Raw genomic sequence first — 19,605 nt, 5'->3', positions numbered from 1 at the left:
GTAAGTAAAAGCTGGTGGTTTTTTTGCAATTGCTGTAACTACAGGCAAACGGGAGAAAGGAAGCGGAGCAGAGGTGTTGAAACAGATGTTTAAAAGTTTCCTGGGCAGGTATTCCAGCAAAGGGAAAAAACAGTTGCAGGGTCTCCTGTGTAATTTTTAGGAAAACACAGTTGCACATCAATTGTCACTGAAGAGTAGCTGCAGTAAGGAGATGCTTAAAACAAAGCACTGTAGAAGCAGGGAAGTGAGCGGAGCAAGTAGTTCCAGGTTCCTGGGACTATTGCTTCAAAATTCTGGGTGCCATTCCAATATTTGCACTTTCACTGCACTTCAGAAACAATCACATAGAGAAGGTAGAGTAGAACACGTGCTAGGTGGGGAGTTTTAGATATGGGAGAGCATTCAAACAAGCAACTGCAGTCTTAAATGTTTTAATCTTGGAAAGGTCCACTACATCCTTTTTCTTTAACCTAGAACAGTTCCTCACCAAACAATCTGCTGTGATAGCTGGATACCACTGGGTGTATATTTTCTGTTGGTGTGTGTTTTATAGGGTGATATGTATTGCAAAATCCCCAGTTGCACCACATTTTAAAATAATACCAGCATGAGGAAAGCTACAGTGTCAGCACATTCACATTCTTTCCAAGAATATCTTCAGTTTCTTCATACTATCTTCTGTTCATAAATTTATTGTTCTAGCCCAGGGGTCAGCAAACTTTTTCAGCAGAGGGCTAGTCCATTGTGCCTCAGACCTTGTGGGGGTTTGGACTATATTTTGTGGGGGGGGGGGATGATGCAAGAGAACCACAAGCCCCGGTGGCTGTTTACCTGTGTCTTGCGAGTGGCAGGGGCTGGCAGCGGCGGAGGGATGATGAGCAGCTCATGAAAGGGCTCCAGAGAGGGGCTGCTTAAAATGGCGACCGCTCAAGCGCTGCTGCTGCTGACACCAACAAAGCCCAGACCCCTTCCTCCTTTAGGCAGGGCGGGGAGAAGCTGGGAGGGAGGAGGCACCACCGTGTGAAGGAGAGGGAGGAAGAGGGAAAGAACACGCACACTGGTGAGCCACGTTGTGATTCCTGGACCATCCGCGGGCCGGATCCAGAAGGAAATTGGGCCTCATCTGTCCCATGTACCTTAGTTTGACGACCCATGTTCTAGCCAAAGGCCATGACAAACTTGTATCAATAGTATTAATAAAATAATACCGAGCATACATGCATAATGTAAACCAACATCCAGGATGTATGAGAGAGAAGATACCAGAAACACCAAGCTAAAATCTAGCTTGATTCCAAGAATATCAAACAAATGGTTACATTAAGCGTACAATTCTATGCACACATATGGGAGTAAGCCACACTAAAATTGAGACTAACATCTGAGCAAACATTCCTAAAACTTGGTTTATAGAACTGTGTATTAAGTATTTCAACTGTTGGGGGGGGGGAGGAACTGCTGAATGTGTGCCTAAAAATGCGAAGTATGCTGAAAGAAGAAGCCAAAAGTATTTGTGCAATACTGTGCCAGAATTTCTAAACTTGTAGGAATGTGAGAAGGGGAGATCAAAACAGTTCCTTAATATGAAGGCACAATTGACTTTTTGGTAATCTGAGGTTTGGAAGTTATCAATGTTTCTTTTATTGCAATCTAAACAGAATTGTAATTTCTTATTCCCTAAGTTTTATGATTAAGAATTAAAATTTCAATTAATTCTTACGTTGTAATTCCCTTCAGGCAGCCATGGCCAATGGTCAAAGATGATGTGAGAATTGTAGTCCAAAACATCTGGAGGGCATTAAGCTGGGAGAGGCTGACCTATATAAACATTAAACAAGATACAAATTATCATTTCTAAGCATAAAACGTAGGTGATATGAAATTAATATTTTGTTTACAATTTCATTAAAATAAATATTGATAACTTCTGAATCTCAGCTTACCAAAAAGTCCATTGCACCTTCACATTAAGGAAAGTGTTTTGATCTAGATCATTCACCATTAAGTATTTTCAGGATTAGCTCAAAACATTTTTTTCCCATTATTATATACCACTTGATTGTAAAAAGAGAAAAGAAAAAACCCAACAACCGCAAAACAGCTTACAAAGAGTAAAATAAGAAAATTATCAGTAAAAACAGTCAAAAACAACAATTTTAAACATTTAAGTAATAACTATTCAATAAAACATTCAAATAACACTATTAATCTTTTTTCTATACCCTCTTCTATCTACTTGGTGCAACCTCAATATAATTTTATATCTAAATGCAATATTATACACCAGGAGTCACTAACCTGTGTCCCTCCAGATATTGAACTCCCAATAGTCTCAGTCAGCATGGCCAATGGTCAGAGATGAGGGGGTTTGCAGTGCCCACTTTCCTGAGCAGAAGCCCTACTGAACGTAGTGAGATGTACTTTTGACAAAAAAATGCATAGTATTATACAGTACTGTAAATTATTTAATCTGTAATAAGGACCCACAAAGCCATTCACATAAAATAGCAAAAATCACAATGTAACCAATAAAAGCCTCAAAAGCAACAGTAATAAAACCTTCAGTTGAATACTGTACAGTGGTACCTCGGGTTACATACACTTCAGGTTACATATGCTTCAGGTTACAGACTCCACTAACCCAGAAATAGTGCTTCAGGTTAAGAACTTTGCTTCAGGATGAGAACAGAAATCGTGCTCCGGCGGCGTGGCAGCAGCAGGAGGCCCCATTAGCTAAAGTGGTGCTTCAGGTTAAGAACAATTTAAGGTTAAGAATGGACCTCCAGAACAAATTAAGCACTTAACCCGAGGTAGGTAAAGGTAAAGGTACCCCTGCCCGTACGGGCCAGTCTTGACAGACTCTGGGGTTGTGCGCCCATCTCACTTAAGAGGCCAGGGGCCAGCGCTGTCCGGAGACACTTCCGGGTCACGTGGCCAGCGTGACATCGCTGCTCTGGCGAGCCAGAGCCGCACACGGAAACGCCGTTTACCTTCCCGCTGGTAAGCGGTCCCTATTTATCTACTTGCACCCGGAGGTGCTTTCGAACTGCTAGGTTGGCAGGCGCTGGGACCGAGCAGCAGGAGCGCACCCCGCCGCAGGGATTCGAACCGCCGACCTTTCGGTCGGCAAGTCCTAGGCGCTGAGGCTTTAACCCACAGCGCCACCTGCGTCCCTTAACCCGAGGTACTACTGTATTAAAAACCACTAAAAGCCTTGTGAAATAAGAATGTTTTCATTGCCCACTGATACTTTCACCTCCTTTGGGAAGAAATTCCATAACCAGGGGAAAAGGTAAAGGTAAAGGACCCCTGAAAGGTTAAGTGCAGTCAAAGGCGACTATGGAACGCTCATATTGCTTTCAGGCCAAGAGAGCTGGTGTTTGTCCACAAACAAGACAACTTTCCGGGTCATGTGGCCAGCATCCTGCCACAGCAATACATATTTATCTACTTGCACTGGTGTGCTTTCGAACTGCTAGGTTGGCAGGAGCTGGGACCCTGAGCTCACCCAGTTGTGGGGAATTCAAACCGCCAACCTTCTGATCAGCAAGCCCAAGTGGCTCAGTGGTTTAGACCACAGCGCCACCTGCATCCCTGATACTTTCACCTCCTTTGGGAAGAAATTCTACAACCAGGTAGTGCCCAGAAAAGACCCCATTTCACATTTCCAACAACCAGACCTCTTTTGGAGGTGAGACAACAGGGCCTCTTGTAATATTTCTTGTGTTACACTAGGACTTCCTGTGTTACAGGGGCTTCTGTAAGACATCCTGTGTTACTAGTTCCTGTGCAACTCCTGTAAGTAGAAGACTTCCTGTTTAAAATATTTTAGAAAAGAATAAACATGGTTTGTACATTTATGATTGACTTAGTAGACAAACAAGCTTAGTTATGGGACATCTTGCACAAGCAGACCATTATGCAACATGGAGTACACTAATTGCTATGTAGAACATCACAAACCACAATACAGTAATTGCAGAATACTATCTTCATGGCAGTCAAGGGTGATGGGTGTAAACACCAGGCTGTCGTTTCACATACACTTTCTCTCTCACACAAAAGTGAATAAGGTATCAACTGCAAACTATACTGTGATACGCAATGGAACGCAATCTTACATGGGAGAGTAGGAGATACCCTGCTTTCAGCATCATAAAAGCTAACACTGCTACTGTGGAGAAAGACTAAGAAGAGTTACATTACTCTGACTTCTGAGACTTCTCATATGTATACATTCAAACATGCATGTGTGCATAGGACAGGTTGCCATTTCAGGTGTATATGATGACTGAACAGTGGTGAGGTCTGGGTAGACCTGGTTTCTGAGAAACTTATTTTCAGTCTACCCCTTCATTGGTTCTCAATGAGTAGATTTGCTGTCTGTACAAGTAGACTGGTCCAGATAACATGTTTTTATATATGGACTTATTTTAAATGTTGGTATTGTTTTATATATGGACTTGTTTTTAATTGTTTTATACATGAAACTGTTTGGCACTTTCCTTGTTTTATGGTTGTAACTGTTTTATTTGTTTTATAATTGTGTATTTTATTATTGTAACTCACCCAGAGATTGGGTAAGAAATCTAATAAAATAAGCAAACAAATACCCTTTTACTCACTGATGAAGTCTTCATCCTCCTCCAACAACCCTTAATTGCACTACTGCTATATAATCAACTTTACAACCCTGCCAAACACTGTATTTCCCTAAAAAACAAAAACCATCAATGTGCAAGGATAATAAAACTGGAATACATGCACTACTCTAATCCTCTCTCCCTAGCGAAATGGGTTTAACAATGCTGGTTTACTTTGAAGGAGCATAATCCATGGTCTCGGCTACAGCCCAATCCCTTGCAGGATGGGCGTAATGTATGGATTTAACACGCATTGGCAATGGCAGAAGAAAATGTTTACAAACATCAGGGAGGGAGGAAATCACATTTCCACCTATAAGATCTCAGAAAGATCATGAACTCCTCTCTTTGCTGTTACCATTTATTTTTGGGTTGACATGCTTCTCTCAAATCACAGGTACACTAATATCTGAGCTATCTGAATTGTTTTCTGTGGGACAGCAGTCCAGCAGGAAAGCCTAGCAGAAAAGGCTTGAAAACAAGTCAAAAGCTTCCATCTCTTTGAGTTCATAAGCAGCAGGTGTTTCAATCTAGCCTTCTTGTTGTCTAATTGCCCATGTTTGTTTTCCATTGTATCAAATCATTGCTATGATTTCATTCATTAGCTAAAAGCACTGAACGGCACCATCAGGCTAGTTTCGCAGAAAACAAGTGAGGTCTGCACTTTCTGCCTCACATATATCTCAGGTCCTAGGAACTTAATCTTAAAATGGTAACGCTCGGAATCTGGAGATTTCCATCTGGGTGATGGGAAGTGCTCCTCCTTAACCCGCCTGCAGACACCCATGACTTGAACTTAACAAGGGGCTGATAGATGTCTGTGTTGGTTGTGAAGACATAGTTGATTTTCATGTCACATTCCTTTGAAGCACCACTTGAAAATGTGGGAGTCAGCTGAGGGGGAAGATTAGTCCAGGCCCTGAAGAGATTTCCCATGTTTTATTTTTTTCATCAGACAAAAAGAGAGAGAGAAATGCTAATGTATTTTGCCAATTTACCTGAAATTATTACATATTTTAGAAAATTAAAAATGTAAAAAGCTTGCTAAGCTGGCAATTTGCTAAGTGTTCTCTTTAAAATGTTGGTTACAAGTTAAGTACATCCCTCACTCCTGTGCACTAGCAAAATGAACAATGTGGTAGAGAAACTTCATGGTGGGTTCAGTGTCTTTTTCAGAGTGCTTGCATGTGCTGTGTCAGCCATTCATTAATTGCTAGTCATCTCTCTTCTTTGCTAATGCTCCCACAAACCTTTTAATTAGAAAAGGATAATTAGGGTCTTTGCTGCCAGTGAAAAATCATCTGGTACTTACCCAAGTTTGGTGCATAAAAGCTTGTGTCTGTGTACAAAAAAGAAAAGGCACAACCACTTTATTAGTGAGCCTTCAAACAAATTCTGTTTAAAAATGTATTCAGTGTTAAACAAGGGACACAGTTATAGAAGCTTTATTTCAGAAGAGAGTCCCCCACAAAAAAGTCATATTAGAGTGCTGTTGAGCTCATGTTCTACTTGTAAACTTCCCATGGGCATCTGGTTAGCCATTTTGAGAACAGAATGCTGGACTAAGGAGGCCTTTAGTCTGATTTAACAGGACCTTTCTTACATTTTTATAGCATATAAGTGGAACTTATACAAGTCCAAATAACACTCCTTGATTTTTTGTTTTGGGTCTAGTCCAGCTTTGCAAAAAGAACACAAATGCATGGCTGTTTTTATTAAATACTGCCTTGTACATTCCTGCTTTGAAATGGATTGCCAGTATTCTACTTAAAGAGAATACAGATCATGAACCAGATCAGAAGAGTAATTTCAAGAGGTGGAGGGGGCCATGGTGGGTGAGGGTGGGGTCTGATCTGTATAAAATGTAACTTGAAAAAAAGATACATTGCACATACTTTTGTAAACCAATAAATCTTTAATAAAAATGCATTTTAAAAAAGAAGAGTAATTTCAATTTCCTTAACAGATCTTTGCTTCATCTTTCCAAATGTTTAGTAACGTCAGATTAGGTTCATTTTCGGTTCAGATAAAAAACGTAATGGGGCTTTATAAAGGCTGACACCAGGCCTGGCATGCAGCACACTTGGGCATGTGCCAAAGCCTAATGGCCCCATCAGGGCCCCCTGCCATCATTATTGTTGCTGGGTGGCAGCAGCAACCACCGCTGCAGCTCCTGTTGCAGGAGCCTCCTAAAACTTGGAATCATTCTCTGCATGAGCAGAAACCCTATGGAGTGAGGATAACTTTCAAATCCTGGAGATAGAAGCCTACATACATACATTATTAATCACTTTCTATTAAGCATCTCAAAGCAATTCACTGCACAATGAGAATATATAGAGAACAATTGCCTATATATAAAACAAGCAAACATGTAAAACAATGTCAAATGCAATAGATACCAACTAGGATCTCTTTTTTTTTTTTAAATATTTTTATTAGTTTTTACACATATCAAAGACAATACAAAACAAAACACAAACATCAATGACATACAACAAAAATTTGACTTCCCCATGCCTTCCCTTCGCCACATCCTTATTTTACCATTTTTCGAGCAACTCGTCAGTCAGTATTTAATCAAGTCCCTTTTACATTTTCTTATAGTTTAAGATTTACAGCTGTAGTTCTTTGTTTCTTACCCCTTGTCATCTTATCAGTCCACAATTTTACAATAATTTTTTAAGTATATTTTAAATTTCCCCCAGTCCTCTTCCACTGTCTCTTTCCTCTGGTCACGGATTCTGCCGGTCATCTCTGCCAGTCCCATATATTCCATCACCTTCGATTGCCATTCTTCCAGAGTAGGTAATTCTTGCATCTTCCAATACTTTGCCAACAGAATTCTTGCTGCTGTGGTTGCATACATAAAAAATGTCTTATCCTTCTTTGGTACCAATTGGCCGACCATGCCTAAGAGAAAAGCCTCCGGTTTCTTTACAAATGTCCACTTAAGGACTTTCTTAATTTCATTATAGATCATTTCCCAGTAGGCTTTAATCTTTGGGCAAGTCCACCAAAGGTGATAAAAGGTACCTTCAGCCTCATTACATTTCCAACATTTGTTATTGGGCAGATGATAGATCTTTGCAAGTTTGACTGGGGTCATGTACCACCTATAGATCATTTTCATTATATTCTCTTTCAAGGCATTACATGCCGTAAATTTAATACCGGTGGTCCATAACTGTTCCCAGTCGTCAAACATAATGTCATGACCAATATCCTGTGCCCATTTAATCATAGCTGATTTCACTGTTTCATCCTGTGTATTCCATTTCAGCAGCAAATTATACATTTTAGATAGATTTTTAGTATTGGATTCTAACAATTCTGTTTCTAACTTTGACCTCTCCTTCTGAAAACCCAGTTTCCTGTCCTGCTTAAACATCTCATTTATCTGACGGTAGTGTAACCAATCTCGAACTTTATGCTTTAGCTTCTCAAAACTTTTTAGCTTCAATTTCTCGCCATCATATTCTAAGATTTCACAATACTTAGGCCAATTAGAGTCCATGTTGGTTTTTTTCACTGCTTTCGCTTCCATTGGTGACAACCACCTAGGGGTTTTACTTTCCAATAAATCCTTATATCTATTCCAGACATTGTACAATGCTTTCCTGACAATATGGTTTTTGAAACTTTTATAAATCTTTACCTTGTCATACCACAGATATGCATGCCAGCCAAAACTATTATCATATCCTTCCAGATCAAGAATGTCTGTGTCTTCAAGAAGTAGCCATTGCTTCAACCAGCAAAAAGCTGCTGATTCATAATAAAGTCTTAAGTCTGGCAGGGCGAAGCCCCCTCTATCTTTTGCATCAGTTAAAATCTTAAATTTAATTCTGGGCTTTTTGCCCTGCCAGACAAATTTAGATATGTCTTTCTGCCACTTCTTGAAACAGTCCATTTTGTCTAGAATCTGCAGCGTCTGAAATAAAAACAACATTCTTGGCAATACATTCATCTTAATAACAGCAATTCGGCCTAACAAGGAAAGTTTCAACCTGGACCATATGTCTAGATCTTTCTTAACTTCTGTCCAACATTTTTCATAGTTATCTTTAAATAGATTCACATTTTTTGATGTCAGATTCACCCCCAGGTACTTAACCTTTTTTTCTATTTCCAACCCAGTTTCACTTTGAAACCTATCTTTCTCCTCTTTTGTTAGATTTTTTTCCAGCACCTTTGTTTTCTGTTTGTTCAATTTAAATCCTGCGACCTGGCCAAATGTCTCCATTAATTCTAAAACTCTTTTGGTGCTAGCTTCTGGCTGTTGCAGAGTTAGCACTAAATCATCTGCAAATGCCCTTAACTTATATTGTTTAGATCCGACCTGTATTCCTTTTACCAGCTGGTCCCTCCTAATCATATTTAACAAGACCTCCAGGACCGATATAAACAGTAAAGGGGATATAGGACATCCCTGTCGTGTACCTTTCTCTATTGGTATTTCATCCATTACCACATTATTCACAATTAGTTTCGCTCTTTGTTCAAAATATATTGCACCTATACCGTTTTCAAACCCTTGACCTACCCCCATCCCATGGAGATTCTTCTTCATAAATTTCCAAGAAATATTGTCAAAGGCCTTCTCCGCATCCACAAAAATTAACACTGCCTTTCTGTTAATATCCACCTCTAGCATCTCCAAAATGTCTATAATGTTCCTCACATTCTCTGACATATGTCTCCCTGGGAGAAAGCCTGTTTGGTTCTTATGAATCTCCTCCATCAAAACTCTCTTAAATCTTTTTGCTAAAACGTCTGCAAAAATTTTATAATCCACATTCAAGAGTGATATAGGGCGGTAGTTTTTAACTTGATGTTTCTCAGTTTCTGTCTTCGGTATAAGTGAGATGAATGCGTCTTTCCACGATTCGGGCGCCTTTTTCCCCTCTAGTATCTGGTTGCATACTTCCTTCAATGGCTGTATTAGCCATTCTTTAAGATCTTTATAGTATTTTGCAGTTAAACCATCTGGTCCTGGTGATTTCCCCAGTTTTGTATTCTGAATGGCACCCTCTATTTCTTGTTCTGTAATTTTTTCATTCAAAATCCTTTTATTTTGTTCTGAAATCTTTGGTAGTCCATATTTTTTAACAAATTCTTCTAATTCTTGTTCATTTGTAGGCCCTTGTGCATAAAGTTTTTTGAAGAAACTTTGAAAACAATTACTTATTTCATTTGGTTTGTTGATGATTTTCCCGTCTATTTCCAGGGATGTCACCGTGTTTAATTTTTGCCTCTTTTTCAGTTGCCATGACAGCAGTTTCCCACATTTATCTGCCGATTCGAATGTCCTTTGTCTCATTTGCTTTATCTTCCATTCTATTTCCTGATTCATCAATTCCATATATTGCGTCTGGTGGTATTTTATTTCTCTTAAGATCTCTTGAGACTTCGGCTTAGATCTCAGTTTCTTTTCTCCTTCCTTTATCTGGTTCAAAATCTTTTCCTTCCTCTCATTTTGTTTCTTCCTTTTTATAGAATTTTGCTGAATTAGGAATCCACGCATCACGGCCTTACTTGCGTCCCATACTATTCTTTTTTCCACCTCCGTTCTCAAATTTATCTCAAAGTAATCCTTCAATATTTTTTGGGCCTTATGATAAATTTCTTCATCTCTAAATAGGGTGTCATTCATTCTCCATCTGAAGGTTCCAGCCGTTGTTAATTTCATTTCCATCTTGACTGCATTATGGTCGGAGCAGGTTTTTGTGCAGATCTCTGTTTTTTTCACTCTGGTGCCAGGCTGCTAGAAATCCAAATTTGATCAATTCTAGTCCAGGTCATTTTTGCTTCCGAGAAAAAGGTTCCCTCTCTTTCCAGAGGGTTCCTAGTTCTCCAGATGTCGATCAAGTCCATGGTGTCAGTGAGTTCGAAAAAAGTCTTTGGTAGTCTCCCATCCTTAGATATTACTTGCCTTTGTGCCTTGTCCATGTTTGTGGAGACAACTCCGTTGAAATCTCCCATCATTATAATTTTAAAGTCCATAAAGTCCATTAAGGTCTCATGCAACTTCTTGAAGAACTCTGCCTTCCCCTCGTTAGGTGCATAAACTCCGACAATTAAAATCTTTTCTCCTTGAATTTGAATTTCTACTGCCAGGTATCTTCCTTCATCATCTTTAAGGATCATTTTTGGTTCCCATTTTTCCTTGACATAAATCACCACCCCTCTTTTCTTAACTTTGTCCGAGGAAACAAATTCCAATCCTAATCTCTTATTTATCAGAAGTTTCCTGTGTATCCTGGCAATATGGGTTTCTTGCAAACAAATTATATCTAACTGTTCTTTCTTTAGTATATGAAAAACTTGATCTCTTTTTCGGGGATGGTTTAGGCCATTACAATTCCAACTCAGAAGTTGCAGAGACATTTTTGTTATTAGGTACTTTTCCCACCCACTGCTCCAAGTTCTTGTTCCTCGTCAGTCGGTGCTTGGTTCAATCCAAACGATAGGTTGGTAATATCCAGTGTTGCCCCCTCTACAGTTCCTTTCTGAAAGTCCTCAAAGTTTCTCTCCAAAAAGTGTTCTTTATCTTGAATTGTTTTTATTTTAGTTTTCTTCCCTTTGAAGTTAAAGGACAGCCCTTGTGGGAATTCCCACCTGAATTGAATGTTGTTTTGTTTTAATATGTCGACTAGGTCTTTAAATTGTGTTCTCACCTCCAAAAAGTATCTAGGAATATCTTTGAAGATCTGTATTTGGGAATTTTTAATAACCAGTGCCCTCTGGAAATGTAGGTTCAATATTTTGTCTCTTTCTTCCTTGGATCTGAAGGTTATTAGACAGTCCCTTGGCTTCTTGCCTTGCTTTCTGCCAATCCGGAAGGCTGTAGTTATTGTGAAATCCTCTTCCTCTTCCCCCAACTCTTCACTCCAAAATTCTTGGAACTTGTCTGTAAGAAATTCCCCGAGCTTGTCCTCCTCCTCCTCAGGTACCAGTCTCAATTTCAAGTTCTTGCCTTTCCTCTCCAGTTCCATAAGGGCCAGGGCTTCATCATGCTCATGTACTTTCTTTGCAATAGGAACAAATTTCCCTTTGGTTTCCTCAGCCGTGGTCCTCGCGCTTTCGGCTATTTTCCTCGTCTCTGTACTTTCCTGAATTAAACGGTTTATAGAATCTGTATTAGTCGATATTATTGTCGTATTCAAATCCAGTCTTGTTGTCAATTCAGTCAGTTTCTTGGAGTTCTCTGTGGTTTGCCTAGTAAGTGATTCTAAAGATTCATTTATCCTGAGTAGAGCCTGTGTCATGGAATCCATTGATACCGTTGTTGTTCTTTCCTGTGTTGCTGTTGCTCCTGTCAAAGAGCCTCTTTTCTTTTGAGCCTGAGCTTGTTTTGCTTTGGATCTTGTTGATATTTCATCCAGTGGGCCGCTCATATCTCAAGGTCGTTCCCACAGGAACAGTTGCAGTTGGAAAATCCCACTGTTTATATCTCAATGCAGCAGTCTCTCTTTTAAGCCTCTAGAGGGAGTACATTGTGTCCAATGCAAAGACAAAGAAACAGGGGAGGAAATAGCCATACAAAGTTCCAAAAGCGAAAGTCCAAATAAAGACCCTGCTTTATTGCAGTTTAAAATGTTACAGTTTCTGTCCGCTAAAGTCCCGTTATTTTATATCAGATAAATCTTACTTTGTATCCTCAATCAAGTTTGACAGCTCTCTTCAGGCGCTCGCTGCCCCAGCAGCCTGGCCAGAGGTATCGGCAGTGGAAGGTTTCCCGTTCCAAACCTCCTTTCTTGAGCAGAAAATTAAGTCAAATTTCTTCCCCCCCTCTTCTGCTCGTTGGGGGGGGAGGTCCTCTTTCGATGTCAAGTTTAACAAAGTTAAAAAGTATAAAAACGTTCCCTTTAAGCACAGCTTACTCTTTTCGTTGCTCAGTCAATCATGTAGTTCCGGGGGGGCAGACTTCCTTAATTTTTGCCTCTCCCGTTTTCAGCCAAATCTTCTTAATTTTTAAAGTCCCGTTCCCTTTATTTACTGTTCTTACTCACGGGTGTCGTTTCCAATCGGTAGTTTCAGGAAGGAATCGGCGCTCTCCGTCAATGGCGACGCGGCTTCGCTCCGTGAGCTGGGTTGCGATCCTCAGCACCGCGCTCACACCCGATGCCGCTCCGGAGCCTTTAAAAAGGCTCTTTCGCGATACCGGGGGGCGCAAAGGTGCCCACCGAATCTCCTTGTTCACAGGCTTCAGCGCCTGTGATTTTAGGGGTCCCCCGCTCGCCGTAGCGGGTCAGACCCGAACTCACGGAGCAGTCCTGCTTCGGAGCTCGAAGCAAGGACCGCCATTAACGCTGGCGCCGACCGGAAGTCCGATACCAACTAGGATCTCCACTTAGATGGCTTGTTGAAGGAGGAAAGGCTTAAAACAGAAAGGCAATAGAGACGGCACCAGTCTGATATGTAACGGGAGGGAGTTACAAATAGGTGCTCCCTACAACCCTATTCCAAAATCATGTGAAACAGATGTCTTTATAAGATTGTATATGCAGGAGTGAAGTGATTGGCTGAGAATATAAGGAATAAGATGATCTCTTAGGTATCCTGGTTTGAAGTTGTATAAGGCTTTGTAAACCAGTACCAGTACCTTGAACTTAGCTCAGTAGCTAATCGGCAGCCAGGACAATTTTTTCAACAGCAGAGTAATGTGATGGCAATATTGTGAGCTGCTGAGCTGACACATTTGGCACTAGCTGTAGTTTCTGGATCAACCTCAAGGGCAACCCCACTGATTGTGTTGGAGTATCCAGTCTAGAGGTTACCAGTGCATGGACAACTGTTGTCAGGCTATTCCAGCCCAGAAATGGCTGTAGCTTCCTTTCAGACAAAGCTGTTAAAAGGCACTGCTAAGGTTGCCTGGGCCTGTAGTGACAGTGGTAGATCCACGAGCACAGTCAGACTATGAGCCTATTTCTTCAAGAGGAGTATGACGCTTTTCAAAGCAAGCAATCTGTATATGTTTAGGTTCTATGCAGACATTGCACTGAACATAGAGTACGTGGGTTCTATCTCTATATGGGTATGTTGTGAAAGCATGGATTATAATTATCTATAATTGATACCTTTTTCTTGATGGAAGTTCTTGGTATTTTATAAAATGATTGTTAGGAAAAACCCAGCAGGTGCAGTTTTTCCCCAGGATGACCATGCAGTGATTGGATAGCTTACACCCTTCAATTTCATAGGCACTGTTGGATATTCTATCTCAGTGTGTAAGAATCATTTGTTCCAGAAACAGAGAACAGAGAAGCAGCAGCAGAAGGCTGAGACTGTTTTGTCTATGCAAGGACATTTTCTGTGGGAACTGTAACTATGAGCATGAGCACTATGCAGGGTCGGATTTAGGTTTGATGAGGCCCTAAGCTACTGAAGGTAATGGGACCCTTTATAAGTCCAGCTGTCCTTTGTCAACAACAAATTGTTGCTGTTTTTTGGGTTGAATATATGCTATATGGTAATTTATGGACCTAATAGATATTGAAAGCCATTTGCACATAACAAAACATGTATTATATCAAAGTACTGTAATTGTTGAACTGAAATACAATTAAGAAAAAGTATATTAATAGTGAAATTTTTGGGGGACCCCCAAGAGAGTGGGGCCCTAAGATATAGCTTGTTTGGCTTATATGTAAATCCGGCACTGGCAGTATGACAGGAAGTACGGATAGCAATGTTTCTGTGTAAATTGTTGTAACTTGTTGTGAGTCTCTTGCTTGCGTCTTGTGGTGAGAAAAGCAGAGAAAGAGAGAGTCTTGCACTCTTGTTGGACTCTAAGCATGCCTTAACCATGGCAGTGGTGAATGTCTGTATATATTTGCTACCAATATGTTTTTATGTCTGTCAAGTAAACCTCTACACTTGACTGAATCTTTATGATGTTTATGAGTGCTTATTGCCTACTTCAATCCCGAAGACGCTTCCAAGGAAGGAGCAGCGTTGAGATGGAACTCTGCTGAGTATGGATACTAGAACACGTGTGCAGCAAAAATGATGCTGCACCCAATCCTTTCTAAATCATCCATCAGAGGTTGATGGATTGATCTAACAGGCACAGAAGGGGGGATCGGATAAATTGGTGGAAAGTGTACAAAAATTGTTTTTGTGCAAATAGTCATTTTGCCTCATAAAGATTCCATCAAACTCAAGAGCCTATGAAGCATCTTTTGCCTAATGGATAACAGTAGACGTTAAAAATAACACCTCATCAGTCTTCTTAGGCCTAACTGCCTTTACATGCAAATGTGTGTAACAGATTTGCCATAGAAGCCAGTCAATTTAAAGAAGGACAGCTTTGGATAGAGGGAATATGACAGGAAGTGATGGGGCTACACAACCTTTCCTTTGCCCATCATTTTTCTGTTCTCAATTGCATACACATTTCAGCACTTTCTGATAAAGAATTCAAGTTCCTGTTGATGTTACATTTTGAAATATTATTGTTGCATGCCGTCCCAATCTCTGAGTGGTGTCAGATTCCAGAGGTTCCAGGTACTTATCCAGGGAGTGGAGAAATAAATCAGAAGCAGCCCCTCAGCTCCAGCCAGCTCATCTGTCTTGGAGGTGTTGTCTTCCCCTTTGCCTTCAGCTACTGACTGAATCTCTTCACAGTCCCAGCCCATCAGCTGCCCATCCACACTATGGATCTCTTCAACCACCCCTTTCATCTGGGTGCCTTGCAGCCAGGCTTCTGGGTCATTTTCAACCCCCTGTAGCATATGGTCAGGCAGGGCCCTCACCTTGCATGGGGTCACTTTTCTCCCCTAGGAGGGTTCTCACACACTCTTCTTGCAGCTGCTTAATTTTGTCAAACCACTAGCTCTGCTGCTGGATCATTTGCCCACACCGCTCAATCTGTTGCTGGAGTTTCTGCTGGAGCATCAACCTTAAGGAGTGTTGCTGTTCATCCTCCATGTTGACCCAGGCACACATCACTCACAGGTCCTCCTCCAGGAAACACAAATCCCACTTCTTACACCAGTGTTGTATGCCACCCCAGTCTCTGTGTCATACGAGATTGCAGAGGTTCCAGGCATGTACTCAGGGTTCGGTTTCCTTGGAATGAGGGACAGCACAGTGGAGCCTGTGGTGTCTTTATGATATATGGTTTGTTTACACGTATATACAACCTGAGCCTATGATGGACAGCTCACAGCATCAACAGCTCAAGAGAGTCTTGCTTCTCCCATAGCTGCAGTCTTGGATTCAAGCAGAAATCAAACATGTCTTTCCCTCACATGCTTCAGCTTGCCACTTGTGTCTACATCACATACACAACTAAACTCTGGCCTTTGTCTTTGAACAATCAGCAAGTTTAAGGAGGGCAGCCTACCCATTTGTTTTCTGCCACAGAACCACTTCCTTTGTTATCTTAATGGCCCACACTTAGGGGGACATTACCTCACCAGGAATTAGAAGGGACTGAGGCATACAGCCCTACTCTTGCCCCCAACCCATAACACTATGTTTTTCTGTGCATGAATTAATATCTGAAGTAGTCACATAAAGGATTGCAGAAGTTACTTCGACAGTTAGCAAAAAAATGCACAGTGTGATTTTTCTAGTTACAGAAGGAGATACAGTGGTACCTTGGGTTACATACGCTTCAGGTTACAGACTCCGCTAACCCAGAAATAGTGCTTTAGGTTAAGAACTTTGCTTCAGGATGAGAACAGAAATTGTGCTCTGGCAGAGCGGCAGCAGCAGGAGGCCCCATTAGCTAAAGTGATGCTTCAGGTTAAGAACAGTTTCAGGTTAAGTACGGACCTCCGGAACAAATTAAGTACTTAACCCGAGGTACCACTGTACTGCATGCATCTTTACTTCTGAAGTTAAATTGCTTGTGAAAGTAGACCATTCACAAGCGCAGTTCCTTATAGGGTTAGTTACATGTCTGGCCCACCCATGAGGCAGCATGAAGTCTGCACAAATACAAGTGTCACTTGTTGTCCATTCACATATGTACAAAGAGCAGCAGCTACAAGAGTCAGGACAAGTTCACTGCTGGGCTTAAATGGGCCAACACACTTTATGAATGGATTTACACGTCAGTGGGGATGTGTGCACGACTACAGTCACCACTTAAATAACAGCAGCATCTAGCACAAGAAGCACTTTCTGTATTACGGGTGTTTGGCAATTACGAGAAAATACTTAAAAACCAAAAAACCTTTGACCCCGACGTGATTCGAACACGCAGCCTTCTGATCTGGAGTCAGACGCGCTACCGTTGCGCCACGAGGTCCTGGTGGTTTGTGGCAGGCAGGGCTGCAGAACTCGCTGAGCGCGACAGCTGAAAGATACCCGATTCAAAAATATACGGCGGTTGGGAAAGTTAAGCGGGGGTGGGGAGCGCGGGAAACGTTAAGAGTCTGGCGGATGAAAAAGAGATATTTCGATTCTAAAGCTAATAATTGCACTTGAATCCCTGCTAAGCGACTGCGGGTTTCCCAGGCGGGAAAAGCTCCAGTCTGCTGAGGGTGTGAGGGAGCAGGGGCAGGGGCGAAGCCAGCATTTTTGTGGAGGGGGGGCAGGCCTTTTGTGTGTGTGTGTGGGGAGATAACCTCAGTTTGTTATGTATAGAGTTTCATTACTGGCGGGGCAGCTGCCCCTCCCTGGCCCCCCTTGCCTACGTCCATGGGGCCGCTGCCCCCCATCAAGTAAATAAATAACCCCTCCCCACAGAATGCCTGCCCCCCCGAAATAAATCCCGAAATAAATGCCCCTGACAGGAGTCCATTCCAATAGCCCCTCACTGCAACTTACTTTCCCGCCTTCTTCTTTTGCCTCCTTCCTCCCCTCCGCCGTCATCTCCCACTCCGATACTCCCTCATAGCCAAGCCTTTCTCCCCAATATCCACGTTTATCAAGGCCAACTAAAATGTCACAAATCATGTATAGAAGAAAGCTTTAGAGTTTTCTCTAACTCGGCTCTTACGGGCCGAGGACGCGGCTCCCTTTTCTTGCCCGGATCTCTTATCTCACGCGGCGATACAGTGGACGTCACAATAGAACGCCAGCTACATAAGGTCTAAAGAAGTGGCTTTTCCAAGCAGCTCCTCGTTAGTATAGTGGTAAGTATCCCCGCCTGTCACGCGGGAGACCGGGGTTCGATTCCCCGACGGGGAGAGGCGCCAATGTTTTGTTTTTTTAACCCTTGATGTTAGTTTGCTTTCACACAATTTAACAAATGATATAAATGCTAAAGAGCTGGACTAGATGTCTTTAAAAAATAAAAGAAAAGAAGAATCCAATTAAAAAGGCGGGAGAAGTCTGCCATATCCCAAAGAGGAAACTGAATTGTGGTCTCTGACTTGACAGGCAGCGATAGAAACCGCTATTACGCTGTTTTACTGTTCATTTTCTGAATGTTTTGAACCACTTGGTGTAAATTTTGTGGGGAAGTGGCATAGAATTGATTCTAATGAACGTTTATGAGAACACCCAACAATCAAAGGTGTTTTATCACTCAAGGGTCGGGTGTCCTGGCATTGATGCTCCTTAGTAAGAAAGAATAATAATAATGTCATGTGAAGCATCAAAGTTAAATGCTTCCTCATTACTTCTTCTCCTTCCCTACCAGGAATAAGTTTCCAAGACTCTTTGAAGATTTACTTCCTAGAAACCCAAAATAACTGGAGGTTGTAACACAAGACCTGAATGGCCGGGTGGAGTTTGCCTTCTTAATGTTTCATAACAAAAAAGCAACTATTTATTCTCAGGAACAACATCTACACCCCTGGTTATTGTAAGAGACAAACTAGCAATTGCAGCAAATGCTCTTAAAATTTTACGCCGCTTCTCGCCAATTTCTACTCATTCTATCTGCTAACACTACATCAATCAACAGGTCTGTTTTGCTATTTCTATTTAAAAGTAACATTGACCAAAAAAAGTGCTTATATTATTTATAGAAGCCGGCATGGGGTAAGAAAGGAAAACTTCAACCCTAATCCCATTTACCAGTGAGTAAACCTTATTTAGTTCTGTGGGGCTTATTTCTGAGTCAACATGGATAGGATTCACTGTGTCTGCTTGAACCTATCCCAAGCTGTTGTACAGAAACCCTAAATGTAACATTTCTGCCTACACATCTGTGCTTTTTAACCTCACTGCTCTGTGCGCAACCAGTTTACGCCACTCACAGGCAACCTAAACGTATATAATTGTGACGACACATTGCAAAGAATGATCTAATGCTAACGCTGCAGTAATAGCACCTGCTCCAGGGAGAGAACAGTTTGAGTTTCAACACTGTTGTTGCGGTCAAAAGGGCTTGAGACCTAAATACTTTATTATTATCAGGGCCGGATTTACGTTTGATGAGGCCCTAAGCTACTAAGGTAATGAGGCCCTTTATATGTCCAGCTGTCCTTTGTCAACAACAAATTGTCACTGTTTTTTGTGTTGAATATACGCTGTATGGTAATTTATGGACCTAATAGGTATTGAAAGCCATTTACCACTGTTGCTGTATGTAGGTTTTATTTTATTTGTTTTTTATCTTATATTTTGGAAATGTACAACCAGGTTTTTTCCCCTTTAAATTTTTTTGGGGCCCCCAAGACAGTGGGGTCCTAAGCAATAGCTTGTTTAGCTTATATGTAAACACGGCACCAATTATTATTATTAAAAAAACCAATCAAGACCTCATATTTCTGGAAGCTTCAAAACAACACTCCAAACTAGCACACACTGTTGAGGCAAGAAAGATAGACACGTCATGTGGAGTGCAAAGGATTGAGATGGCACAGAACTGCTAAGCACGTCTCCGCTCAGATTATTTTTCATCGTGGAAATTAGAGAAGCAAGCCGAGTCAGCATCTGTCAAACACCTGCTGCTGGCCTGCCGAAAAAGGAGAGTAGAAAAGGAGAGTAGAGGCCCACTCCCGCAGAAAATCAGCTATCTAGTGACTGAGTGGTGCGTCTGCTTCTTATGTCT

The 19,605-nt window shown here is 41.4% G+C and overlaps 2 long non-coding RNA genes across 2 annotated transcripts; one reads left to right on the top strand and one right to left on the bottom strand.

The window, feature by feature from the left end:
- Nucleotides 1-1,617: 1,617 nt before the first annotated feature.
- Nucleotides 1,618-16,944, bottom strand: LOC309379110. Its single transcript, XR_014172366.1, has 3 exons — nt 16,818-16,944; nt 2,299-2,420; nt 1,618-1,818 (listed from the first exon to the last, which is right to left on the bottom strand). It is a non-coding gene; the product is annotated as an uncharacterized lncRNA (long non-coding RNA).
- On the top strand, nt 14,339-18,377 carry LOC309379114. Its single transcript, XR_014172370.1, has 3 exons — nt 14,339-15,170; nt 16,757-17,737; nt 18,247-18,377. It is a non-coding gene; the product is annotated as an uncharacterized lncRNA (long non-coding RNA).
- The last annotated feature ends 1,228 nt before the right edge of the window (nt 18,378-19,605 follow it).

This window comes from Podarcis melisellensis (assembly GCF_964234715.1).
Source record: "Podarcis melisellensis genome assembly, chromosome: 10".
Lineage (NCBI taxonomy): Eukaryota > Metazoa > Chordata > Lepidosauria > Squamata > Lacertidae > Podarcis > Podarcis melisellensis.
The sequence above is the reverse complement of the archived record's forward strand: the minus strand, read 5'-3'. Positions and strand labels throughout refer to the sequence as shown.